We start from the raw sequence: 27,618 nt of genomic DNA, 5'->3' as shown, positions 1-27,618 counted from the left end.
ATAATATCATTAGTTGCTTTAATTCAATTAGAGTAGAAATAGTGTCCAGATGAGCCCACCTCCTCCATGATTAATGGCCCCCCCTACATCACAGTCCCTCCAGTCTAACTTTCAAGTCACCCCACATCTCAGCTCTGACCTTCTGCATCTGCTTACCCCAGCCTAGTTCCAATCTCCTCATCTTCCCCTAGCACTGTATAGGTAAGTTGGGTACATGCCTAGGGCCAACCAGTTCGGGGAGGAGGGTAACCTGAGCTTCGGCTGGTCTGGTTCAGGTACTGACGCAGGAGTGAGTGGAGTTACAACCTGATGCCTGGGGTCACAACCCTACTTGTTCAATTTTAGTTCTGCTATCATGATGGAGGGCTAGCGGGGCCAAATCCAAGTGGGCAACGGGGTGGCCAGCATTGCTCCTTCTCACTATGGGGCCAAGTCCTGCACCAGTACCTAAACTAGACCAGCCACCATAATCCAGGTTCTGGATGGGGAATTGCAATGAGTGTCCATATGGGGAAGCCAGCCAGAAGAGGGGTGACAGGGTTTGCCTAATGCTCAATAATGCCCTCTCCCCCAACTAGGCCCACCTTTAACCTCCCCCACTTTTTCCTCACAGCTCTGTATTAGCCCCTCAGAAGCAGACACCCCCTGCTCCTTGCTTCCCCCACCTAGGGTCCCACAGTGAGGACTCACCCTTAGAGTCTTCTGGAGGAGACCAGGAAGGGACATCTCTCCTCACCTCCCATCATTGGGGAGGGGCACAATTAGCCCTCCCCCTTCATCTTCAGGGGATCACTCCCCTACTTCTCACCTGAAGGGAGGCACTATCTTCAGTAGAAAGGCCACTTCCCTCTCCCCCATGATGTGAAGGATAGGCCGAGCTGGAGATAATAATACTGATTTACTGATCCCAGGGAAAACATCTTAAGATTCTCTGACAAGTTTTCATGCTTATGACTAGAGATGGGAACAGGCTGACTGAGAAAAAGCTCACACCCTTTCAGAATAAGTGTCAGCTGAGGTGTGCTGGGTTGGCAATGGAAGAGTTAACAGTGAAGGGGCTCAACAAGTGTTGCCTTTTCTGGGTTGCTTGGCTTTAATTAAGCAATTCCCAGGTTTGCCTCTGTGGGCACCTTCCTCCATCACGTGGATTGTGATCCTCCCAGAGAGAGAGAGAGAGAGGAGAAGAGAAGAGAAGAGAAAGGGAAGAAACTAAAGTAAGTGAAGCCCTGTAGACAGAGGGGAGGGTTTGTTCTTTTGCTCCTTGGAGAGGAGCTCTGCTGAGAGGAGAGACAGAGCTGAAAGGGCAAGAAAAGTACCAGTCAGGGATAGAGAAGTCCACAAGGACAAATCTCTGCAAAGAAACTGGGTGTGCAGGCCATAAGTAGAGCAAATGCAGCAAACAGTCCCAGCTCCCCTAACAACAGAAAAAAGAGCATTTCCAGGGATAGTGAGAGAACAGCAAGCTGCCCTAAAGACACAGAAAGCAGTAGGGAAGGGAAACATAACCAAAGTGCTGCGAGGGGAAGAAGGAAAATGGAGTCAGTGCTATCAGCAACCCTTTAGCTGTGCTGATCTGTTAGCCTGGCCAAACCAGAGATGTGCTCTTGAGTGGCTGTGTCTGATACTGGGATGTGTAGCAGGTGGGTGGAAGAAAGGAAGGGAAAGGGGTTGGGCTGGGGGGTGTCTGTGACAGACAGAGCTATATTTGGAGCTAGGGTCAAAGCTGGGTGGAGGAAGAGTGGGGATTGGAGCTGGTTCAGAATGGAAACATGGGGGTGAGGACAGAAGGGAAATCACAGCTGGGTCTTGGGGTGGGAGCAAGGAGAAGGGGTGTTCAGAGTAGCTGAAGGTGGCCCTAGGTGGGGTCAGAGCTGTGAGGTTGAGATGAAATTGGCTGGGCTGAGGAAAGAGGTTGGGTGTCTCCGAGCTGAACCAGAGGGAGGATTAAAAGTTGTGCCAGAACAGGAAGCTGAATGGTGCTAAGTTGGTGGGGTCAGAACTGTTTGGATGTGCAGTGGGAGTCTGGGAGAGGGTGAGATGAGACATTTAGAACTGAATGGGGAGGGGGAAGCGGTTTTGGAGATGGGGACTGTTGGAGCCAGGGATGCTATATAGTAGCTGTTGCAGTGCACGGTGTGTGTGTGTGGATTTAGGGGAGGGCTGTTATTTTGTTACATTAGTGGGGGTGGAGGGTGAAGAAACTTTGCCAGCCAAGTTTTTTAAAAAGGAGCATTTTAATTATTTCCTCATCAAAAATTGCTCGGTATCTATATTTCAATTACATAAAAATGTTATCTGAAAAGTGAATGTGCCCAAGACTAAAATCAATGAAGTGTAACAGAGAAATTTAAGTCCTGCTTAAGTGGAAATCTGAACACGCCCCTACCTGGTGAGTCTTTACCAACACCTTCATAACTATTAATTATTCCCCGGTTTTGGACAGGCTGATAGAATTGATATTGGGTTACATATTTTAAATCTGAGTTATTCCTATCTTTGGACAATGTTATAACACAAGCTGATTTCCCCTCAAAGGATACCTCAGTAACTTGAACTGAGAAATATCAAAATAGGATAAACAATATAGGTGACTGTGTGGGAGGGAGGGTAGGGATGGGTGAGGAAGAGGGGGTTCAATTTCATTGTAGCTGGTTGATTTCTTAGAGTGTAAGATGAAAAGCTTGTTGAGAACATCTGTTTCAGAAATAGGCAGTAGAACATGGTCACTATTAACCTTCGGTTATTTGTTGTTCCCTCTGTATTTTATTTTAGTCTACAGGTTTTTAAGTGGAGTCCAACATCAAAATGAGATAAACTAGCTTTCTGTAACACTTCAGCAGGTCCTTTTAAAGAAAATATTTTGTTAGAAATATATTTTCACCTAATAATCTTTCCATATTCTACTATCAGTAGATGCTTTTAAAATAGGCAAATGTAGTACTGCAGTAAAGAGCTTCATAACTTGCACCATTTGTCCTTGATTCCTAAGTAGCGTTCAGAAAACAGTGCAACAATCAGATGTTAAATGAACATTCTTTGGTCGTATTCGTACTCCCTTTGTATTTGCTTTCTTTGAATATTAGCTGTGTTGAGTTTTACTATCAGAAATGGTCATTGAAAGTGAACTTCAGACCTGGATGGACAAGGATTTGCAAAAACAGAATTTGTTTACAAACACCAGTGTTCACTGGAGACGTTCCTCTGAACTTATCTATTTGGATCAAAGACAATGTGCATTATGTGGGCAATCACAATGAAGCAAAACACTTCTAAATTTCAAATAGTCACTGTTAACCCAGGGAGTTTTCAAAATACAGAATACATGCAAATAATTAACACAGAAAATGGCTCTGCTTATGAATATGTGGAAAGCAGGAAAAGCTAAATTTGTCAAATAAATTATTCATTCTGAATGATTCAGTCAGCTGTATCCCTGATGTTAATTTAACCCAGAGCTGCTTTTATTCTGATCTAGGAAAAAGTATGCTATACATATGTCCTCTACAAACACATTAGGGTTTAGAAATGTCACCACTTTGGAGTCATTTCAAGTTTGCTGTCAGTCATTTCTCTTAGCAGTGGTGCAAACGCTATCTCTATACAATATTTCTAAAATGATATCTGTATTTAAAAATGGGTGATTTGAGCAAAAATCTGTCAACCATTTATTCTATTTCAGTATTTCCAAGACTGTAACTTTTCGAGAAACCTATATGTAAACGAATGATAAAGAATTGTATGCATATTGACTCTCCAAAATCTACCATCAGGATTTTGTTCAAAGAATTCTACTGCATCATCAACTCAGTGATTAACTGGGGTTGTTGATAATGCAATGGGCTGTGGGTAAATACCTAATGCAATCCTTATTCATTTTCCAAACCTTTTGATATTGTGTGCCATTTAAACCCTATGCTGAAATTGCGGACTTCTAGTCTTGTAAATTCCACTCTGGGTTGGGCTGCCCTTTTATTTGTCTAAAGAAAACAATTTATTTTGCTGCATTTGAAGTTAAGAACTAGGTGAGTTCTAACGTAGCCCCTCCTCCCCCCCGGCTTCATAAACAATTTGCACATAATTTGTAAATATTTTTGTATCCATGTGTATCCAGATACAAATTAATCACTGAGGTCTTTCATTGTAGTAAATCACATTTCATCGATCTATATATAACTTGATTTTGTAAATTTAGAGAGCTGTCAGCCACATGCCAATCAATTATAATATCTAAGTGCAGAATGCACTGTTTAGCGTGCTGGAATCTATCTACTGTATTTGCAAATATAACTCCCACACTTCCTGGGTGTGGTGTTCTGTCCCATCTAGTGGCACTGAGACCACTTGGAGAGAGATTGAGTCTGCTCTACAGCCTTAGCTAAGGGGCATATGGCTTTAGCTCATGCAGTAGAGGCTCATGCACTAAGCTTCAGAGGTCCCAGGTTCAATCCTGTCCACCGAGGACCGGGGTCGGTAAGTGTTACAAGTGGGGGCTCGTCCGGGATTTCTAAAGCTCGAGACGTGCTTCCTCAGCTAGGGGAAGTATGTAACCTACACACCTCCTGGGTATTGTGTTCTGTTCCATCTAGTGGCACCGAGACCACTTAGAGACAGAGATTGAGTCTGCTCTATAGCTTTAGCAAAGGGTCATATTGCTTTTCGCTCATACACAAAGGTCCAGAGGCCCCAAGTTCGATTCTGCCGGCCGACGACTGGGGAGGCGGGGTCTGTCGGCATTACACAAGCTTCTAGTTGCCTTGATATCTTAGCACTAAACTATGATGAAGCAGAAAAGGGTTTCTTTTTTGTTTTTTGTCTTAAAAATTCCTTTGTCTCCTTGGGTTTCAGAATGTTCCTGAAAAGATCATTTTCCTAGTTTGTTGCTTTGACCATATCAGACCCCTCTTTGCCTCCCTCCATTGGCTCCACCTTCTCTATCTCTATCAAAGATATCTATCTCTATTAAACTACTTATCCACATTTCCAAGGCCCTTCATGACCCATCCTTGCCCTATCACCTCTCATTCACTATTCAGAGGTCATCTCCGGCCTCTGATTGGCCCATGTTTCCAGCCTCCATTGCCCACTTGTCAAATTTACAAACATGCACCTTTGTGCTTTCTCCCGTGGTGCCCCTCACACTTCGGAGAACCTCCCCATAAACATTCACTACCTCATCGCCCTCCTTTAAATCCCTCATCTACAGTGATGCTATAAAACTTGGCAACAGGCCACTGACTATCATGCTGACTACCAGTGTCTCATTGCTTCCTTGTACTCCCCTGTCTGTCTGCCTGTATCTGTCTGTCGTCTCTTGCCTTAGATTGGAAGCTCTCTGTTCTGTGTTTCTCCTCTGGCACTGTGCAAAGACAAGCCTTGCAGGTGTTTCCCCCAAGCTCTACACCACACACCCTGTCTCACTTGACCACAGTCTGGGAGGCAGCCAGCTTTTATTATGTAAAAGAAAACCACTCCGGTGTAAAATCCACTGAAGTAGAGGAAGTAGGAGTGGGGAAAATTACATTGGGTGGCATTGTATTTTAGGCTGTCTTTCTTTGAAAGCTGCCTCCCAGTGTTGCACTGGTTGAAGACAATGAATTAGTGTTTTCACATTGAATCCAAATATTTGTGGGATGATACCCAGTTTGTATAGCTAATCTCCAGTGATTCACCACATCGGGCCCTTCTGTCACCAAGCTCTTCCACAATTAGAATCATAGAATAGAATCACAGGACTGGAAGGGACCTTGGGAGGTCATCTAGTCCAGTCCCCTTGCACTCATGGCAGGGCTAAGTATTATCTATTCTAGAATGTGTGATTAGCAGCTCTGACATGAGGGGTTTTTAAGCATGAGTTCTGTGTGCACCAGCCCCCCTAGAGTTTGCATTTGTTTATTTTAAGATTTCTGTAAGAAAAAGCTAACAGCTAGAAGTGACACAGATCTTTAGATGGTTGCCCAGTCATAATATTTAGCACTTCTGTACTATGTTAGCTCCTCAAAGTCACTGTACAAACAGTAAACAATTCAGCTTTTGAATGACTAGGAGTTGACAAAACAGAGCTAATCCCTGTTGTGTTCTCTGCCCCCCTGAACAAAAAGACTTCACTGAAAATCAGCATCTTAAAAGAACCATTTAAGGATCTTTCAAAAGAACAGTCCAGCCAAGGCCGCTGTGGTGACACCCTTGTTACATCAGGGCTGGTGTTTAAGGCTTGGGTAGAATCAAGGAAAGCTTCCTGTCTTGTTATCATATGTAAATCAAGCACACCTTGCTTATTTTTTCCCCTTTAAAGTGCTCAGAGTTGAGGGGAGGAAAGTAAATGAGATTCTGCTTATACCAGGTGTAGAAAAAGCAGAAGGGACCAAAATCTATTCTTGTGCAAAAATCTCTTCTCCCTGAAGTCAATAAGACTACACAGGTGTAACTGTCAGCAGGATTTGTCCTGTGTTCTCATTCGCTTCTCGAATCACACACATTCCCTGCTTACCCACCATTGCCCACTTGGGAAAGAAGTTAGTCTGAGTTGGGGCAGAAAAATGAGGACTAACTTCATGTTTATTTAGCTTAAAGTTTTTGGAGTGAATCTCAAAAGAAGTCAAATGTGAGGTACTTTCATCATGGATTGAGCTGCTAGAGAACCAGCAAATGGACAGAACCTGCCTTTAGCCTATTCAGCCAGTCTTTCTATCATAGCCTGCTAAGAAGTGGATTTAAAATCCTTGAGGGCATAGGCGCTGACTTCTGCTCCCATCCCCTTCCGCCCCTGTCCCTGCCCCGACTCCACTCCTTCCCCAAATCCCCACCCTGGCCCCACCTCTTCCCCAAGCAGGCCACGTTCCTGCTTCTCCCCACCCCCCTCCCGGAGCAGCTAAACAGCTGTTTAGTGTTGGCCGGGCGGGAAGCGCTGGGAGGCTAGGCAGAGGAGCGGGGACCCAGCGTGCTCAGGGTAGGAGGCGGAGGAGGAGGTGGGCGGGGGGGACGGGAGTAGGCTGCCGGTGGGTGCAGAGCACTCACTAATTTTTCCCCATGGATGCTCCCAGCCCCAGAGCACCCACGGAGTTGGCGCCTATGCTTGGGCGGGGGGGGGAGAAACCTACAACATTGTATGTTGAGCTTCCTCCAGTGCTTTTGCAACCCCTTAAAACTACAAAGATGCCTTGGCCTATGGAACTAGGCTGAGCATAAAGAACTGAGTTGCCCTGTGCATCCCAGTTCAGAAAAAATACATCAAAGGAAAACACTGGATGTCTTTGATTTTTAGTACAGTTCAATACAGTATTGAACACAGCACATCATAAACCTGAAGCCCCTCGATGGAAGGTTCTGTAAATGTTAAAGGACTGGTATTCAGAATGGGATGTTTTGTTTTTCCTACAAATGTGTGGGAATTCGATCCTTAAAGGTGGGGGGGGGGCAATAGTTTTGGCTGGAGCTGAATAGACTGTGTGCAGTTTTTGTGCAAGCTTCCCACCCACCGCTCTGGTACTGCCTCTTCTCCCCCATCACCCCCTTGCCCTGCCCCCCACAGGCACTCACCAGTTGTCCAGAAACGGGACCCAGCACACATAGAAGATGATTGTGATGGGCGCTAGGACCCAGGACACAGCGTCCTGGTCTGGAGCTGCCTGCCAGCCTCAGCAGAGGAGAGGGACAGAGGGAACTTCTTCCCTCCCCGACAGCTAAGCAGAGCTCTGGAGAAATTGGGGGTGGGCGGGGAAGCGGGGGGCAGTGCCTGCTCAAACTACACCCATGGCTGGCACGGGTTCCTGTGGTAACCAGATTTTTAGTGTCTGTTCACCAGTGTTAACCGGATACCTGGCACTATGTTCCTGCAGCACAGGGAGATGCAGATGGGAGGGAGCGGAAGCAGCTGGCTGCTGGCCCAGCTGAGCTCCTTCCAAGCCACAGGGGGCTGCTTTGCCTTTCCTGCTGGCAGGAACGCTCCAGCAGGGCTGCGTGAGCAAACTCGCTCCCCCCTCTCTCCTCGCCCCCTGCCTGACCAGTAGGGCCTAAAAAATAGGAGGGCCTAAGGCTATAGCCTTATTAGCCTGATGGTTAATCCAGCCCTGGGTCCATGACTAGGGTTTCTAGGTGCTATGGTAATATAAATGAGAAAATAAGTATGAGGGGTTTTGTTTTGTTTTAACGGGTGACATTTCTGGGGAACAGCATATCATAAGAGGATCTTTTCTTTCAGTCTGATCACAGTCAGGATTATGGTCCGCCTCATGTCCTCTGGAGTGCCACAACTCGATCCCTGCTGCTGAGTATGCTAAATTGTTGTCCTTCTAGCTACAGTTGTCTTAGAGTATCACAAAGGCTCAGTCAGTCACTGAGGTAGCCAGATTTCAACCCTATTATGGGTTTTGTAAATTAGGGCAAGGACTTTTGAATTCTGTTCTAGGATGAATGTGGAGTAACGTGTTCACGCTGGCCTTTTTATTTATGTGGGGAGCGGGAGTGCAGCTGCCTGATGTTGTGTTTCCCCCACAGAAGCAGCAAGTTGCAATAGCTGAATCTAGAGTGAAACTGTGATTAGGCTCTTGGCCAAAATGACATAGTACTGTTTCCTAGTCAAGGAGATAGAGAAGAAGGCATTTGTTACCACGGTGACGTAATGTGTCACATAATGGAGCAGTGAGGAATCCACCATGACACCAAGGGTTTACACCACTTTGACTTTCTTTGGTCGGATGTCTTTTATTTTTGGCAAGGTTAGAGTATTGGCAAGGTTTCCATAGCGTTTCTTGCTATATTGTGTCCATCTTTTCTAGATGGATTTCGAGCTCATTAGTATCCATCCATCCATCTGCTATTCCCTTCTTAGCTTTGGGATATCTTGGTGGAGAAGATTATATTGATATGAGTGTTATTTCCACACTGGTGGCACGTGAGTCCATGGCTTTCTATCTCTTTGAGCTGCCTTACATTGACTTTAAAGAGGTGAGTGTAGAATAGTGAGCCTTGAGAGCATGGTGGAGCACAAACTGTAATTTCTTTTCCATAAAAAGTTATGATATTTCAATTTGGTTTTGTCCCAAATCAGGATGAAAAGTTGAAATATTAAAATCTTTCTGAGAATGAAATATTCTGAAAATCTTTAATTTGGAAGTGATGAAATGTTTTATTTTGGCATTTTTGATCAAAGTGAAACACTTTGATATTCCTAAACTGAAATATTTTTTTGAACTGACCTGAAAAACTAAATTTCAAGTCAGTTCAAGATTAAACTGCATTTTCTGGTGGAAATGTATTGTCTCATGGAGGTTGTAGTTTTTTGTCTGGTCTTCCCATTCTCTCCTATGGGCTGGCATCCCTGACCAGACTACATCTCCCATGATACACCATGGTGCTCAATCAGAGGGAAGATTATATTATATCATGGGAAATGATAGTTTGGCTTGAGAGGGAAGACCTATAGGGGAAGAGATGATCTCAGGTACCTCAAATTATAACTCTCATGAGTTAGTGCACCAAAATAAGGAAATGCAGCTTAATGTCAAACTGACTCAGACAAAAAAATTCAGGTCAGCTCAGCAAATTGAAATATTTCATTCAGGTTGCACCAACCCAAAATAATATACTTTGCTTAGGTTTTCCCCAATGGGAAAACCAAAAGGGTCTTGAAAATCTTGATTTTTGTGCAAACTGTTTTTTCCAATAAAAATTCATTTGAAAGGGAAATTTCTGCCCATCTATAATTGTGAGACTTCATGTAATAATGGTCTGTATGACATAGAGCTGCCCTTTACAGATTTTACTAGAAAGTTCTCTGGGCTTAGATTAGCCCCTGTTGTTTATATTCTCTAATTCTCCGGTCTCCTTCCTTGTATCTTCAACTCATTTTGACTGAAAAGACTTTTGCAAAAGATTCATTCTCCAAGCATGGTTAGGTTTAGCCTCAGCTTGACTTGTTTTCTACCGCTGCTTCCCAGCTCATCTTAAATTGATATAAATCACTAACAGTGTCAGTCTTTTCACTTGCAACTGTCCTTCTTGAGCTCACTGACTTTAACTTAAACAATGTACTTGGCTGGTCTTAAGTTCCAAGAACAACCTATTGGAAAAAAGTTTTCTGCCTATTAACACATTTTATTGGGCCTTTGCAATATGTAAGCACACAAGACAACTGGGGAAGGGAAAGAGGAAAGGACCTTCAAGTGTGCCCAAAGTTCTTAGCAGAGCTGTCCAAAGGACGACCATTTTTTTCATGGCAACTTTCGAGGCTTCAGAATTTGTTTTTGTTACATGCTGGAACAAAACCGAGACCTTTCAAATACTTTCATGAGATGTCAATTGTCAATTGTCAAAATATCCATTTTTCAGATCAAAACCTGAGCTTTTTCAATGTCTGTATCTGTGTCTCTAGCTTGGTGATCAGGGCACTGGCTATGGGGAAGACACAGGCTCAAGTCCCTGCTCTCTCTGAGTTAGAACAGAGCTTTGAATCCCATACCACTCTGAATCAGGTAGAGCAGGGAGTTTCATATGGGTCTGCCACCTCCAAAACTAATGCCCTAACCAATTGGGCTTCCGAGTGTGCATCTCTCTCTCTCTCTCTCTCTCTCTCTCTCTCTCCAAAAAAAAAAAAAAAAAAAAAAAAAAAAAAAAGCTCCCTAATGAAAACTTCATTGAAACAGATGCTCCTCTGCAAAACTATATGGCTTTTACAAAATAACATATTTTGAAGAAATTTCATCAAAACTTTTCTAACCAGCTCTGATTCTTAGTGGTTATGTGATAACTCATCACTCTTTTTAATGTTACAACTAAGAGAAATATGAATACTCTGAATTCTTGCACTGCGCAATGCTTTAAGAGCCACAAAACTTAAAGTATGCTTTGATACTTTTGGAACTGCTGCAACATCTTGGGATTCTATCCTGTTGTCAGGAAGACGAGTTGCTAACTTGACAGGGTAATGGTTCAGAATCTGACATCAGGAGTGACTGCATCCAAGTCAGTGGAGTTACATCAGTATAAATACAGTTAAGTGAGATCACATTAGGCTCAATAGTTTTTGTGGGTGGTTTTTTAAAGATGGTTCTCTTCCTTTCAGTTGAACATCTGGGACCTTGCCCTATGCTATTATGAAATTAGTAATCAACGTTGCATAAAAATAAGTCTTGCTGTTCATAACAGATGTAATAAGTTCTCCACGCTGTGTCTCTGTAAATCCTCAAGTGTCCTTATTTCTTTCTAGACAGCCTATCACTGGGACAAACGTCACTGCTCGCACATAAGTGTTGTTCTTTACATAGCAAGTGGGCTACTGCTGAATGACCAAATATGTGCTGGCCTCCAGGAGCTGAGAATGGTGTCTCTGCAACATGACCTTGGTGCTGCCTACCCATAAGAAACAAGCTTTACCAAAATAGCAGAATAGATGACCCTGCCATTAGGCTGGACCTTGGTGTGAAACTTCTAGTCAAATGATAGAATGAAAGTCTTACTCAATTGTAATAAAATTTCCCCATTTGGATACCTGTGTTGTGCTGGCTGGGATATTAGTTGAGTGGAAAGGTAGGTGGAGGCCAGGAGAGGTAGCCAAACTTTTGGCTAATCTGGATGATTGGGTAGTTCATTTCTGTAATCCTTCAAGTCACTTGACTTTCTTGTACTTCAGCTAATGCAGCTTTTAGATCTAGAGGGCAGGGCGATGTTGAAAGAGCTAGTATAAAAACGTACAGAAAAGCAATTGAGAGCCGCACAGATTTAGCTAAAATCTGACTCTTACATGGATCTCTATATCATATTTTTTCCGCAAGTACAGTTGAGACAGGAAAGGTATTTCCCTTATGTCTGAGGTAAAGGTTAGCATGACACTAACAACTGATATGTGTATAGTCTATAAATCAATGAGATTTGAGAGCACACGGCACTTGACAGAAGGTGGTTGGCATGTTGCAGGATTGTGTCAGAGAGAGACAATGAGAGAGGATATTGAGTATTACTGTAATGGATGGAACAAGATGTATTTTCTGTGTTTGGAATGAACAGAGCGCTTCTAAAAGGTGTAATGAAACAGAGATGCTTTGGGTCTCCCTAATCTCATTCCCCAAAAGACTTTCTCCACCTTTCATCTCGCACCTCTGTTATCATACCCAGCCATTTCTAGTTTAATCTTTCTAATCTGACCACCTCGTTTCCTTTCAAGGAGGACACGCTCCAGGCTCTGGTGACGTTAATGGAGATTTTTCCACTGACTTCAATGGGTCCAGGATTTCACTGAACATGTGCATGGGATAGGAGTACATATTTTAGCGACAACTAGAGCTAGGTGAATATGGCAATAAAGTAAAATAAATAGCAGGTATTTTTATGGAAGAAAACCAAACTCTTTAACTCTTTGTTGGGATTTGTGGCCTCCCTCCCCCATTTAATTTCTGTCTTTACAAATGCTCAGGTGAGCAAGGTTTTATTTGAAAGGCTGTTCAAGGAAATAGATAATTTGACAAATAGAATAGATTTTTCAAACTATTTTCAAACAGAAAGAGGGATCCCTCCTGTTCATGCATTTCAGGTTGCCCAGTCAGGGAACAGGAACAATACCATTTGATGCAGGTGACAGTACAGAAAATGAATAACAAACGCTCATAGTGACCTATGCATAGACACTAGCATAAGTTTGGGGGTGGGGGGGGTGGGGGTGGAAGTGTTCATGGAATGATTGTGAATCTTGAGCAAATTAGTAAAAATCACAACCTGTTTGTGAATGGGGGGAAAAGGGCTAATTTAGCCCAATAAATATTCCTAGTATGTAATTCAGCCAGTTCAAGTGAAAAAGACGCCCTCTTCAAGTCAATACAACTGTCAGCACTGAAAAAGAGATCAATGCAAAAGTGCAACTAACTGCTTTTGAAATGGTGAAAATGTGCTCTTTGGGTATAAACATTAAAATGGCACATTTTGAGCAATCTATTTCTAACTTAAGGTTACCGTGTGGTATCTACTTTTTTCATCCTTCCAACCCATAAATCCTCTCCAAGATTTCATCTAATGGCCTAGTAAGTTCTATATTGCTTTCACTGCTTATTAGCAAAAGACTTGCAATAGGATGTAGTCACAGGTTCCCTTACCCCCATTAAAACGCAGGCATTCCCTGAAGCTCACTTTCTGCTTTTCTTGCTCTGAATTTCAGCCATCACTCAGGGTTATGTTATTAACTTAATTACCTTAGCTCCTTCTGGTCGTTGAAAGAAAGGCCATTCTAGGAAGCTTCTTGTAGTTACCTTGTGTCACTTAGTTGATGCCAGGCTCACCACAGGTCTAGGTTAGTTGTGTTATAGATAACTAATTGAGACAGCAGCCCCAGTTTAATAATGTATTGTTTTGAGAACAATGCTGAAGCACGCTGGACTAGTTGTACCTCTTTATTTATTTAATTAGTTCTGAAATGATTTCTTGGAATACTCTCTCTCCCCCCCCCCCCCCTTCCCTAAAGTGTACGTTAGGGAAAATTTCATTCCAGACAGACAATCATGGAGTAGCAGCAAAGTCTCTTGGAACAAGAAGTCTAGGTAGCCCTGTCTCCTACTATTAAATTTTGGGTGAAATATACCCTGTCAGCTGCTGAGATTAATAGTTCTATTTTCGACTTCTCTGTATTTAAGAAGCTCCTATTACTAAGATAAATTGTGAAGAATTTAAACTTCTCAAGGCCTTTTTCTATATTCTTACCTGTATATATGATGCTGAAGTTTGTTCTAGCATCCTATGTGCCAAGGAAAAGATTACCCATCAAAGCTGCTTGGAACGCACTGGTGGCGGTTTTACTCCATATTTAGAAAATAAACATGAGACGTTTACCATGAGTCAGACATTAGGTTCATCTCACTAAATTTTTATTTAGAAGTATATGATTTCTAAATTGGCAAATCTATTTCTTACATCAAAAATTGTTCCCTACAGGTCTATTCGCTTTCACTTCACTTGCCTTTAAATTTGAGGAGAGAAGAATTTCTCAGTGGAAAATATTGAGTTAGGAACAGGGAAATGTAAGGGCTTTTTTAGACAGGGCGGTAGTTTTTCCCAAAAGTCTTGGGGAACCAGATTAAATAGATATATAATAAATATTCTGCTACTGTAATATGTTTATAGCAACATGTTTGTTAATTTATTATTTAAGCTAATTTATATTGTACAGATGTAGCACACCAGCAAAATGTGTTTCCTGTCCACTTTGAATGACAGATCCACTAAAGGAAAATGCCCAGTTATCTCTGTTCGCTGAGGAGTTTTCTCTTTAGGTCAGATCTGTACTAAGGTGCTGAAGATCACAGATTCCCATCCTTCTGATGACCCATGCAAGAGGGAGGTTCTTACATTAAGATCCCAATCTAATATTTTGAATTCTTCTGCTTGGTACAAGCTTTTGGCTGGCAGAACTACGCTGATTTCAGTGGAGTCACATAAGTAGAGAATTTAGCTCATGATATTTTGAGGGAAACAAGCATGTGGCATTGAGGCAAGGTCACTTTTTGGAGGGCTTTTTGTTTTGAAAGACTACCTGAAATATAGAATCAGATATAATTCAACTGATAACTACCACTGGCTATTAGTGAAACCAGAGGGCACAGCAAATAAAATGTTATATTCAGTAATCTGTGCAATGTCATTAGAACTTGACCCTGAAGACAGTAGGGAGTTTGTAGGCACAGAATTGCAGGGCTGGGCCCTAATAGAACCAAAGGGTTAAAGCTTCAAGTGCAAATTGAGTCTTTAAGAATTAACTTCTACCATACTGAATTCTACTGTCACGACAGGACTCTTTACTATCCATTTTACTTCTTTATATGACCCATCTGTGCTAGTGCTCCCAATTATATGAGGTCTATTACAATTCTAGTGTGAGAAACCCTTCAGCATTCAATTCTCAGCTTCTGAAGATGCTGCTCTAAAGAGGTAATATATTTGCAAATGTCTGCACTGATTATTAGCACTGTGTTAATCACCTTCTGGCTAATGTTGTCATATCATTTGCTTCCTTCTAGTATCTGTCACAGCCTTCACTTGGCTTTACAGGGCCTAATCCTGTACCAAGTTTGAATGCTTGGTACTGCCCTGGCATGAAGGGTGAGAAGAATCTCTCTCTTCTCCTTCCCCCCGCCCCTCGTCTCAACTGCAGATCACGGAAAAGGAAGTGGAGGGGCTTTTAGTTACTTGCAAATTTCCAGGTCCTTCCCACTCCAAACGGCCCCTGCAGTAAGTTACTTGGAGCTCACTATGAACAGGGCACACGGACCCTGAATTTGAGCACCATGAATCCTCTGCTCCCTGTGCCTAGCTGCTCTGTTGACACTCCGCAGTGGAGGTGAAATTCCTTTTGATTTGTGCTTGCAATTCCTTTTGTGGGTACCTAACTGCAGGCACAATTTCTGAGTGTGTACATAGCTACAAAGTCTGGTGTCTTCATTGGGAATTTCAGTGGGCTTTGGATAGGCCTGTGAGAAACCCAGCCTCGGTGTGACTTTTGAACATAACCCTTGATGTATATGGGAGACTGTCTTGGAGGAAGCTGGTTTCATCACTCTGTAATGTTTTCAGCATGAAGAAGGCCCAGATGCTGAGGAAATCATATTTACTTAGCTAAGATTACATCTACTCTGCAGCTGTGTGCATGCTTCCCGGAGCTGGTAGATAGACACGCACTGGCTTTGCTTGAGCTAGCTTGCTAAAAATAGCAGTGTAAGCAGGGGCAGCACGGGCAGTGGCTTGGGCTACCCACCTGAGTACATACCTAGGGGGTCTGTGTGGGTCTCTACTCTGGCAGCTAGCCGGGGTGGGGGGGGAAGGACGCTTTTAATGGTGACCACAGTAGATGCAACGTTTTGTGAAAATTCATTTGGCGACTGCAGACTTCCTGGTTATTCTTTCAGTTACTTGGACACCATGTCTGAGCGAATGCAACAGAAGAGGAATTGTATATTCAACATGTGGGAGATGGTTCCAGTATTTTTGTGGCATGTGACTTTCACGCCTGCTGAAGGAAAAGCCATGTTATATACCCATTCTTCCGTTCTCTCATGCTGCCTAGGCTGTGCCATGCTAGAAGACCACTATGACAATCGGCATTGTGTGTCTCAACCAAAAATTTGGATTTGGGATCCCTGTATGCTACACGAATTTTCCTTCCTGTTCTATCACTTTCTATACATTTGCCAGCAGGGGAGTGAGGTGGGAGGAAGTTTTGTTTCATGGTCTCTGTGTGTATATGTCTTCTGCAGTTTCCACGATATGCTATGCATCCGATGAAGTGAGCTGTAGCTCACGAAAGCTCATGCTCAAATAAACTGGTTAGTCTCTAAGGTGCCACAAGTACTCCTTTTCTTTTTACGAATACAGACTAACACGGCTGTTACTCTGAAACCTTTCTATACATTATTTCTCATTTGTTTCTGTCACTACCCACGGTATGCTAGGAACAGTGTGCAAAGAAGACCTAGTTCTGGTAGATCACAAGATGTGACCATCTCTATTGCTTTGTTTTATTTATTGAGAAATTAACCTCTTGATGAAAATTAAAGAGGACTTGACAAGGGGCACCGCACAGGAGTTATGAGCTTTAACCTTTGCATGATTTTTTAGGAAAACCATAATCCATCATATACCAATGTTTCAGAATATCTATTGTGACTCCAGTCTTCCAGCACAAGAATAAATGTAGTTCAGATGTTAGCACAATAAACCAAGCCTGAGACCACCCTCTGCAAGCTGCTGAGTGCATTGAACTCCTAATCAGTTCAGTGGATGTGGAGGGCCTTTGGCACTTAACAGGAGGTCCTCTGCACCTTGCAGGATCAGCCCCCTGTTGATACTACCAAATTCCCAAATTGTTACTTGCCACTAACGCAGGCCACTGATGGGCGAAAGTGTAGCGTAGACAGAACTCTGATGTTTTTTTACCATCTTGACTAATCCTGCTTGGTGTTTAACAAATACCTGAGCTCTGTGTGTGTTCCAGCCTCCGCCATTGCTACCATCAGTGGAATTGCACTGGTAGTGAATTATACCAATGAAATTTGTGAGTGTAGATAGACCCCCCAAGTGTACAAAAGAAAATGGATTACTCAAAAAGCACTGTCCAGAAGCTAGAACTAAAGTGAGACAGCCCTCCAGAATGTTTTACCAGATGCTTAAATCTAGCCTTGGTTCTGTTTCCAGGTTGGTTGGTTGGTTGAACACAGACCATGTGCCTGAGTTTTGTAGAAATCTTTTTCGCAGAAGAGCTCTTGCGTTGCAGGCAGACAGTTTTGCAGGATGATTGCTGCTGCCCAGCTCCTGTGTGGATATCCAGACAATTGGGAGAGCCACTTCTAAATCTCCTTAATGATAGAATTTAGCCCCAAGTATTAGGCTTGGAAGAGGAAAATGGCTTTTAGCTGGAATTGTGAGAAAAGTGTCTCTAATATATAAGAGAAATCTACTTCCTCTATAAATCTCTAATCTGTTTTCTCTAAATACTATACAGGACCAATTTGCAGACTAGGAATGTGCATGTGATTGTAAACACGCACATGCATAGCACTGAAAATGTACAAGTCGCACATTTCAAGAAGTGCCTGCCTGAATGTGCACTCAAATCCCTGACAGCATTTGCCAAATTGTGCATGCAAAACTAGCATGAAAGTCCTTATATTTTGCATATGTGTATTTCAGTGGGTTGATGGCCCTCAACATTGACATTCCACCAGATGCGAACTGAAAACCAGGTGTATAACAGGAACATTAAAATGACCTTAACAATAACATTGTTGGATGTGGTAGAATGATACCAAATGAATTTTCACCTGCAGTAGATCAAGGTCCGGTTTACATTTTCAGGCTTGATCCCTTCTGTTTATTTTAATGTTTTGTTTCCGTGTCCTTAAATAATTCTTTCATCTCTGTTATTTCTGATACTTCCCCAGGCTACAAGGGGAACTGTCTCTTTTTGTTAGGATATTTTCAAACTGTAGTAATAATCCAATGAAGCCCTGAATAATAATTTGCTGTTCATGTTGTCAACAGACAATGACTATTTCATGCCAGGATGAACATGGGTTCTGAATCTTTAAGACCATGTAGTATCAAACTTCAAATTAAGAAATTAAATGTGTTGAAATGACATGGAAGAAAGCTCTGATTAATAGCTATTAGCATTAAACTTGGCATTTTATTTAAAACACATGGCACATGCTTAATGTGCTGCATTTTCCTCGAAGCATTTCTCTGATTATTTTTAGAGAGAGTTTCTGAGTGGTGCTAAACAGAACTATCCAGGTGTTTATATTGTCTCATAGTGTCTGTGTGAGAAACATATCTCTTCTCATACTAAATTGGTGTCCTACTACTTCCAGTCATAATTACTTATGGGGTGTTTTGCATCAGTGATTCCGGTTCCATGTGAAGTTTTGCGTCAAGTTTAAACACAATTTATAATGCACCAGTTGTATCAGGTTGTATGTGACTGATGTTTTGTTTTATAAAAAGCCGGTTTTCAAGCCTTTTTGCTAACAAAGGACTAGACAGGACAAATCATATCAGTACAGTGGAATGGGTGGGACGTAACTGCAGGGAACGGGAAATAATTGCTTCTGAGTAACAGCTCAGCTGCACTGACCAATGCATTGAGTGGGCAGAGCCAAGTCTCCACCCGCTTTTGCTCACCATTCATCAAGCAGATGTTTCTTTTCCAGGGGATTTTCTCTTGGAGAGGTCGATCTACAGAAGCGAAGGGTTCTAATATACTTTAGAACGTAATGTCATTGGATCTTATAATAAATTTTGAAAAGGTTCTATTTTGAACCAGATCTTTAAGCCATGATTTGAGGACTTCAGTAACTCAGCCAGAGATTAGGGGTCTATTACAGGAGTGGGTGGGTGAGATTCTGCAGCCTGCAATGTGCAGGAGGTCAGACTAGATGATCGCAATGGTCCCTTCAAACCTTAAAGTCCATAGGCACGGGAAGTAGGGATGCTGCAGCACCCCCAGGTTTTATGCAGAACCTCTGGCCCTGCTCCCCAGCCACTGGCTCTGCGCATAAAACCTGGGGGTGTTTGCTGTGCCTATGCCCTGTCCCTGGCCCTCCGCCTGCACTCCGCTCCCCAACCCCTCATGTCACCTGGGGCTCGGGTCCCGGCCACCAGCCCCACCCCCACTGCCAAGCCTCTGCTTCTGGGGCACCGGCCCCGCTCTCTGCCTGCCAGCTCCTGCCTGGGGCTACACACCCAGCCCCACGCCCACCCCCAGCTGTGACCTTGGCCCCCTTATCCCTTGTCCTGGAGACACAGCTCTGCTCCCAGCCCTCAGGGGTAAGGGGGCTGGCTTTCAGTGCCCCCACTACTAAAAATGTTCCAGTGCCACTGTTAAAGTCTGAGTGTTTAAAAACACACATTATACTAGTAAAGAGGGAGAGTTTTCAAGACCTTGGGAATTGGGAGGCAAGTCACCACCTCTGTGTGCTGAGTGGAACTGCATTTATTTATTTAATGTGGACTTCTGTAGCAGTCTCACTGAATTCCTCCCCCTACGGCAGCATTCTTTGGAGCTATCTGGTGCCTGCCTGGCTCGGAAGGTATTAGAAACTAGTGTTTCTGTTGAATCAGGGTCATCATTATTTAAAACAAATTATGTTAGAAATGGCATCTACTTGGAATCTTCTGTAAACCTAGTGTCAAATCTTGTTCCATTTGCCTTTTCTCACTGTACTTTACCTGTAAATAGTTTTATTAATATGTCAATCAGTATCCAGGAAAGGTAACGTGGAGGGATCGTTATGAATTTGTTAGCAATCCTGAGTTACAAGCACAGCAAATTATAGCTAGAGTCACATAACTGGGTTTAATTCCCCTCCTCCTCCCAGGAAGTGCTGTTGTTAGCATGACCTGATTCTGATACAGAAAATAATTTTATGCTAACCAGCACTTACATGCTCTATTGCTAACTACTACCGTAGCATCTTCCTAAGGAGCTTGCATTGAGCTTACTGCTCGTTGGGGGACCCCTGTACCCAGGCAGAGTTCACTGCAGGATTGGGACCTTAGCGTCTCACTTGCATTTAAAACTGCAGATTGAATTTAAGTTTTCTAATGAACAAAATACCTTCTAAATAATTCATGGCTGGGGTAGGATTGAGATAGCATGTCTTTAAAAATGAGTTCAATCGTGTCTGGGACCACAAATACTAAAATACCTTAATCACAATGTTCTGTGAGTAGAGTTTAGGTATTGTTTCATGGTACGTTTCTATATCTTTTTTAGTAATATTGAGATGATAATACATTTTTTTCCCCCTCAACTCTGAATTCCCTAATTCTGTAGTGCTTGTCTGGAGGATAAAAAAAAAAATCATGTAGTTTTTTTTTTTTTTTTAAATATAAGACCGTTTGAAAAGGTTCTAAGATGGTGGTGGGCAAGGTGGACTGCCAGAGAGTTTGTTTACATTTGCGTGGCTGCCTGCAGCTCCCAGTGGCTGCGGTTCCCCATTCCCAGTCAATGGGAGCGGCGGGAAGCGGTGGCCAGCACGTCCCTGTGGCCTGCCGCTTCCTGCAGCTCCCGTTGACCGGGAACAGCGAACTGTGGCCACTGGGAGCTGCAGGGGGCCATGCCTGCAGACAGTCAATGTCAGTAAAATGTCTTGTGGGCCGCAATCAGATTACCCTGATAGTCCGCAGGTTGCCCACTGTTGTTCTAGAGTGTTCGAATCCACAGCTTCTGCAGATTGACCCCTCCAAGTGAAAACCCCCTGGAAAAGAAATATTTTTTGTTTATATCTTTTTGTTATTGTTTGAAATCAGCTGTTTGTTCCTCTGCAGTGACTCAATGTCTGCCATGGATCTGGATATGCTGCCATTAAATGCCTACTTTATATGGAAGTGAACCTGAACTAGGTTCTGAGATCCCTCCTGCAACATACTGAGAGTTCTCATTTCTGATTTATTTTAGTGGCATCCCACAGGATCAGGTCTTATGTCTACTTATTAGAATGGGGTTGTTGGGGTTTTTTTCTACCTCAGCTGCAACAGCTGCATGAACACTGATATATTTAAGTCCTTATCTTGTTTTTTCTAAATCCGCTTCGATTTGCTCACATACATATTACAGAATTATGCTTACACTAAAATGCTATGACTGTGTCCAGATATAATCCACACCTGTGTTACAGTACTGTGAATTTGTTTTATGGAATATAATTTCTGATGCAATTAAAAAAGCCCCTCTAAGTATGCTTTCTCCCTTAGTAATGGTTGGATATCTTGCGCTCTAACAGTGAGAGACATTTTCTTCTTCCTATAGACTACATACCAATTGTTTAGTCAAACCATTAATCGCCACATCAGTTTGCTTAACTCAGTAAAACTTATCTATGGGTGCATCTATGCAGCACTCTTCTTTTGGGGGCATGTAGGTACATGCATATCTAGTCCCCTTAGCATGGGTATAATAACAGCACAGCAGTGAGGAAGAACAAGTAAAGACACACCCGAAGGGTGCATCCTATGTGGCTCTCTACTTGCCTAAGTTCTGCCTCCTTGTCTATGCAGCTAGTCTTAGCAGTGTAGTGTCCAGGTGCCTCTCACTGCTGGAGCCCTTCCCTGGTACAGGGGAAGGCTCAGCCAGTTCTCTGCTGCTGTAGTCCTTCCTTGTTGCCTCCCCTCGGCCAGAGCTTTTCCCTGGCAAGCGAAGCTACACACAGTGTGCTTTGCACTGGCATGTAGCTACCTCTTTGCTACACGCCGTCTCCACCAGTTGTGGGTATTGTAGACGTCGCCCGTGTGAAGCGTTCAGCAAAACAAGATAGCCCCAAATGCTTGTAAAGCAGGACGTAGGTGGATTTCTGTCTCGCACGACTACAGCATTCGTTCATATTCTCAGTCAAAAAAACCTTGCTCAAGCAGGATTTCTGTGATTCTAGAGGTACGGTTTTCTATCAATTACGTAAAGGGCAAAACCCTCACAAATGTTAGCCTAAAATTTTAAAGAAAAGGTTACATTTGCAAAAGCAATAAAAAAAAAAAAAAATAGGAAAATGCACATGCTTCTGCTTAACAACATTAACTTTCCCCGTATATCACCACCCGCAAAATAAGTAAAATGTAGGAGACAATATTAACCTCAGACTATGCATTTTTTTTCATTGCATTAGAGACTTTGAAAACTGATAAATATTTCAGTGGGCTTCCTTACTCTTGCTGATAGTCTGGTTGTTGACTACTCTAGGTTTTAAACAGAAGGGTATGTATCTTTATATTGCTACTGCAAATGACTTGTCTTTTAAAGATCAGCTGCTATTGATGGAAAAATGCTTTTACTACTTTTAACCAAAAGTGACTAAATGCAGAACAATCATTCAGGATAATTTCCCCCCACAAATTCATGTGGGTTTCCAAATCTAAAAGGATTGTCATGCTGTGAGATTCAGCATATACACACAAGTATTGCATTTGGGGATAAGAACTACTTAATGGCCAGATTAAAAATTAGATATTGAAGACAGGGTGACCAGATGTCCTGATTTTTATAGAGACAGTCCCAATTTGTGGGTCTCTTATTTATTTTTTATATAGGCTCCCATTACCCCCACCCCCACCTCCTGTCCTGATTTTTCACATTTGCTGTCTGGTCACCCTAACTGAAGATAGCAAAGTTATGTAGACCCAAAGGCAGATTTTCAAAGGAGGTCATCACTATCAAGAGTGCCCACAAAGAGATCTCCAGTCATCCAAAAAAGACAGATGATCCTTTTCAAGGGCTTTATCCTAACAAGAATAGGAAAACCATTCTGCAAGGGACAGGTGGACAACAGGCTTACTCCTGGGGGAATTCTGCACCACTGCGTGCATGCAGAATTCATGTCCCCTATAGATTTCTTTGCTTCCCTGCAGAAAAATGACTTTGCTCTTGTGGCTTCCCCCACCAGAATCACGCACCACTCTCCAGCGGCATGGGCACGTCTTTTCGGGCACCCGGAGCAGCCCGTGAAGAGGTAAATCACTGCACAGGGAGATGGGTGGCACTGGGGACACCCCAGCTGGTGGCTCATAGCCTGTGCTGAGCTCAGCTGCTACTCCTGGCTAGGCTGGGGGCAGTGGAGGTTAGGATAAATGAGCATTCATTTCACACCAAATCAAGATGTCAAGAACAAAATTAATCAAGGTATCAAGGGCATTTTTAAAAAAAAGTAGTTATTTGCCTATACACCAGTGCTAGTATTCTGGGCAATACGTAAGCAATTCCTCTAGTTTATGAGAATAAACTGAAACTAGTTGGCATTAGTGATATCTGGTGGGAAGAGTGACATTATTGGAATATTAAAATCATTGGTGGTGGTCTATTTAGGAAGGATTGAGTGGGGGATAAACGGGAGGGAAAGTGACACTCTGTCAAAATGGCATTACTTGTTACCGATGAAGCAAGTTATCTTGAATTCTTACAGATCAGTGTTCTAGCAGATAAAGCACAAGATGAGGTACTAATTGGTGTCTGTAACAGACACCACAAACAATGCTAGGGAACCGGTTGACTGGTTTCTTAAGCATCTATCTATAATGGATAGAAGGTGGAAAAAACTCTTATCATGGGGGACTTGAATCTGAGTGACATACTGCAAGTCTCATGCTGCCAGTACCAAAATGTCCTTGGAATGTTTAAAAATTACAACGACAATTTCCTAAATCAAAAAAATATTGCATCCGACATGGGGAATTCTTTTTTTGACAGCTAAAGAGGAACTGAGCAGAGAACTAAAAGTTCTCAAAAAGTAAGTTTTTTAGGTGAAGTGATCATGACTTGATTACATTTTGTTATATGCAAACAAAATAAACTTCCAACCAGAAACCTGTATAGCTGTGGACTTAAAAAGGGCAATTTAAAAAAAAAAATGAGTGAAATCAATTGGAAGAGAGAATTTTTAATCAGAAAAATCTGAATGCTAACTGGGAATGGTTAGTAACATTTTATTATATGCCCCAAAAGGCAAAGACCCACAATCATGAGAAGCAGCTATAGTGCTTTTTAAAACAACAACCGGGCTTAGCGAGGAAGTAAAAGCAATGCTAAAATATATTGTTTTGGTATATGAAAAAAATTGACAGCAATGAGTATAAATTAGAAGCTAGACATTGTAGAACATTGATAAGGGAAGCAAAAGTACAAAAGGAAAACTCAGCAGAAATAAGGAGAATAACCATGGTATTATCTATTACTTGATGGAGATGGTAGAATTGTCAATAATGCAGAATAGAAAAAAAGTTCAATAAATATTTCTGTTCTGTAAATGAGAAAAAGCTAAATGATGCAGGGATTTATATTGACTACTTTTGGAGGGGCTCTTTAAACATCACCCCCCCCCCCCCCACCCAGAGCCCCTGGGCCCAGCTGCCTTCCCACCCCCATTGTCCCAAGCTCCCTTCTGTGCACCCCAGGTGCACTCCAGACACTTACTGGAGGCTGAGGGCAAGAAGAGATAGGACTCAGCAGGCTTTCCCACACCCTCTCTGCAGAGCTGTGCTGCCAGCCCTGCTTCCCTGCTCTGGGCGCCATCTAGTGGGTCTCAGTGGAAGTGCTAGCTGCTATGCCTTTCCCAGGCATGTCCCTTCAACCATGCTCAGCCCAACTCCCACCCTGGGAGAAAGCAGGGTGGATGGGCTCGAGAGAGGGAATCCCAGAGTGGGGGGGCCAGGGCAGAAGCTGGGGGCAATAGTGGAGATGATTATTGGGGAGGCCCATGTCCCTGCTTTGCCTCCCCCCACCATGCACTCCCCTGATGTAATCATAAGAACGGCCATAGTGGGTCATACCAATGGTCCATTGAACTCGTTATCCTGTCTTGTGACAGTGGCCAGTGCCAGATGCTTCAGAGGGAAAGAACAGAACAGGGCAATTTTGGGTGATCCATCACCTGTCATCTAGTCAGAGGTTTAGGGACACCGAGAGCATGGGATTTTGTCCCTGACCATCTTGGCTAATAACCACTGATGGATGTATCCTCTATGAACTTATCTAATTCTTGTTTTGAACCCACTTATAGTTTTGCCTTCACAACATCCTCTGGCAAAGAGGTCACACAAATTCACAGTCAACCTGTGGAAGTAGTACTTCCTTCTTGTTTTTTAAACCTGCTACCTATTAATTTCATGAGGTGACCCCCTACTGCTTTTGTTATGTGATGGTGTAAATAACCCTTCCCTATTCACTTTCTCCATGCCATTCACCATTTTATAATATTGTACCAAATTTTAAAAAGTGTAAAGAGGATAACCCAGGTAATAGACCTGTAGCCTGACTTTGATTTCCAGTTAAAATAGTGGAACGGCTAATACAGGGCTCTAAGAATAAAGAATTAAAGGAGGTTAATATAATCTCAATGAACTTGGGTTTATAGAAAAGAGATCTTTTGTATAAACGAGCTTGACATCACTTTTTGATGAGATGACAAGTTTTGGCTGAGAATGGGCAAAAGCATTTGACGTAATATGCTAAAATGTCTGTAAGGCATTTGACTTGGTACCACATGCCTTTTTTTAATTAAGAAACCAGAACAAAATAAAATCAAAATGGTGCACATGAAATGGGTTAAAAACCGATCAGTTAGCCAGTCTAAAAATGTATTTGCAAACAGAGAATCACATTGAGCTGGTATGTGTGTGTTTTTTGTTTTTTGTTGTTTTTTTCCAGTGAGGTCCCCACATGGTTGGTTCTTTGCCATACACTATTTAACACTATTTCAATGGCTTGGAATAAAACATGAAATCATTACTGCTAAAGTTTGCAGAAGATAGATTGGCAGAGTGGTAAGTAACAACAAGGACAGATCTCAGAAAAAAACATCTGGATCACTTGGTAAACTGTGCACAAGCAAACCAAGTCAGACGCACAGCCAAATATAAACTGGGACATCGAGGAAAAAAGAATGTAAGCCAAACTTATAAGATGGGGGACTCTATCCACCATAACGCTCAAGTCTTTACCAGAGTCACTACTTTCCAGGATAAACAGCTATATCTGAGCTCCCAGTGGCGATGCTGTGGCTAAAAGGGCGCCTGTGATCCGTGGATCTATAAACAGGTAAATGAGATTCATATATTTTTAAGGCCAGAAGGGACCACTGCAATAGTCTAATCTGATCTCCTGCATAACACAGGCCATTTCACTTCCCTGAATTAATTCCGGTTTGAATTAGAGCAGATTTTTTAGAAGAAAAATCCTATCTTGATTTTTAAAATTCTGGTGGAGTGGTTTGTTCTTCAAATTAGGCCTATATGCACAAAATCAAAGCCATGCCCTACAGAGTTCTTCAACTGCATGGCATGCTCTGTAAAAGTGGATTTAAGATGCTCATATGCTGAGCACTTCTTAACCTTGACTATAAGCCATTAATCAAATGTCTCTATCTTGCATACAAATAGTGCAATCCTGGGAGTTCCATGGTTGGCTGATTTAGCTCCAGTGTCTGTGCATGGGCAAAGGACTTCATGCTCCACACAGAGCAAGATTCTCCAGCGATAGCCCCTGCTGCATCAGCTACCCAGCCAAGCTGGACTTCATATCTCCTGCGGTGCATACCCCAAATCCTGCCCACTCCTGGTCTAAAAGGGGCCCTTCATAATGCAGAGAGATACTACACATCTTTTCTTCAGCCTTTTAAAAATGGTTTAGGATTCTGCTCTAGGAGGATGGTCCAAAGCCCACTGAAGCCACTGGACAGACTCCCACTCTGGGTGGAGTTTGGATCAGGTCAAAGTGCAGTATACAGAATCTGAGAGCTGTTTGAGAGTCTTACTGTATCAATGAAATGGTGTACATATACTGTAGGTAAAAGCAGAAATACTTCAGCTTGACTAATTATAAATTGAAATATGAGTAACTCTCACTAAAGTCAGTGGAAGTTCTTCATGGTGTATGGTGGAAGAATCACACCCAGGAGATTTACTTTGTCAATTTTTTTCATGGGCTGCAGCAAGTCATCTCTGCCTGTGAGTTATTGATTATATTGTACCTTGTAAATCGTGTGAATGCTGCTACAGCTCTAGGAAACTGCATCTTTACCCTACAGAACAAAGCTCTGTCTTGAAGAAACATTTGTATTTCTAGGTTTATGTCCAAGTAGATGTCCCTGAATAAGGATGGTTGTGTGAATTTCATCAGCCGTAATTCCAAGCCAATAAACTGTGACTTTTCTATCACTTATTTTAAAGTTTACCCACATAATGGTTTCAGTGTTTTGTTCAATGGTGTCTTAAAGACAACCAATGTGTTCTTCATGTGAATAAATAGTAACAAAATAATCCTAAATCAGGGATATACTTTTAAAGGTTGTCCATTATAACTAATAGCGAGATAACTGAGCAGTGGCGCTAGACAATGAAGTAAAGCATTTCATGTTCAGAAGCCTTTGGTGTCAAGTAAATAAATGAACATTCAAATTAAACCTGTTAGCCGTGCTTCAAAATTCAAAGTTTTCACATGCTGTAAGGCTTTGTATTTTATAAAATAAGTACAGAGCATCAACTTGACAGGACTTTCATGCAAATCAACTTTATATTCATATGGCTGACTCATAGTTGGAATTGTTGCACAGCAGCTGGCTAAGTAATTTAAAAAGAAAAGAATTTCTCCCTGAGCAGATATTTCTGTAC

General features: G+C 42.4%; 2 long non-coding RNA genes across 2 annotated transcripts in view; one reads left to right on the top strand and one right to left on the bottom strand.

The window, feature by feature from the left end:
• Positions 1 to 814, bottom strand: part of LOC122461723 — a 35,206-nt gene extending 34,392 nt beyond the window's left edge. Inside the window, exon 1 of the long non-coding RNA XR_006283843.1 lies at positions 691 to 814. This is a non-coding gene — a long non-coding RNA (uncharacterized LOC122461723). The remainder of the gene's footprint in view (positions 1 to 690) is intronic.
• LOC122461722 lies at positions 126 to 27,618 on the top strand. The gene is made up of 5 exons (XR_006283842.1): positions 126 to 201; positions 1,103 to 1,214; positions 22,902 to 22,967; positions 25,970 to 26,047; positions 26,389 to 27,618. It is a non-coding gene; the product is annotated as an uncharacterized LOC122461722 (long non-coding RNA).

This window comes from Chelonia mydas, chromosome 9, assembly GCF_015237465.2.
Source record: "Chelonia mydas isolate rCheMyd1 chromosome 9, rCheMyd1.pri.v2, whole genome shotgun sequence".
Taxonomy (NCBI): Eukaryota; Metazoa; Chordata; order Testudines; family Cheloniidae; genus Chelonia; species Chelonia mydas.
Note: the sequence above shows the minus strand (reverse complement) of the source record. Positions and strands in the feature narration are given on the sequence as shown.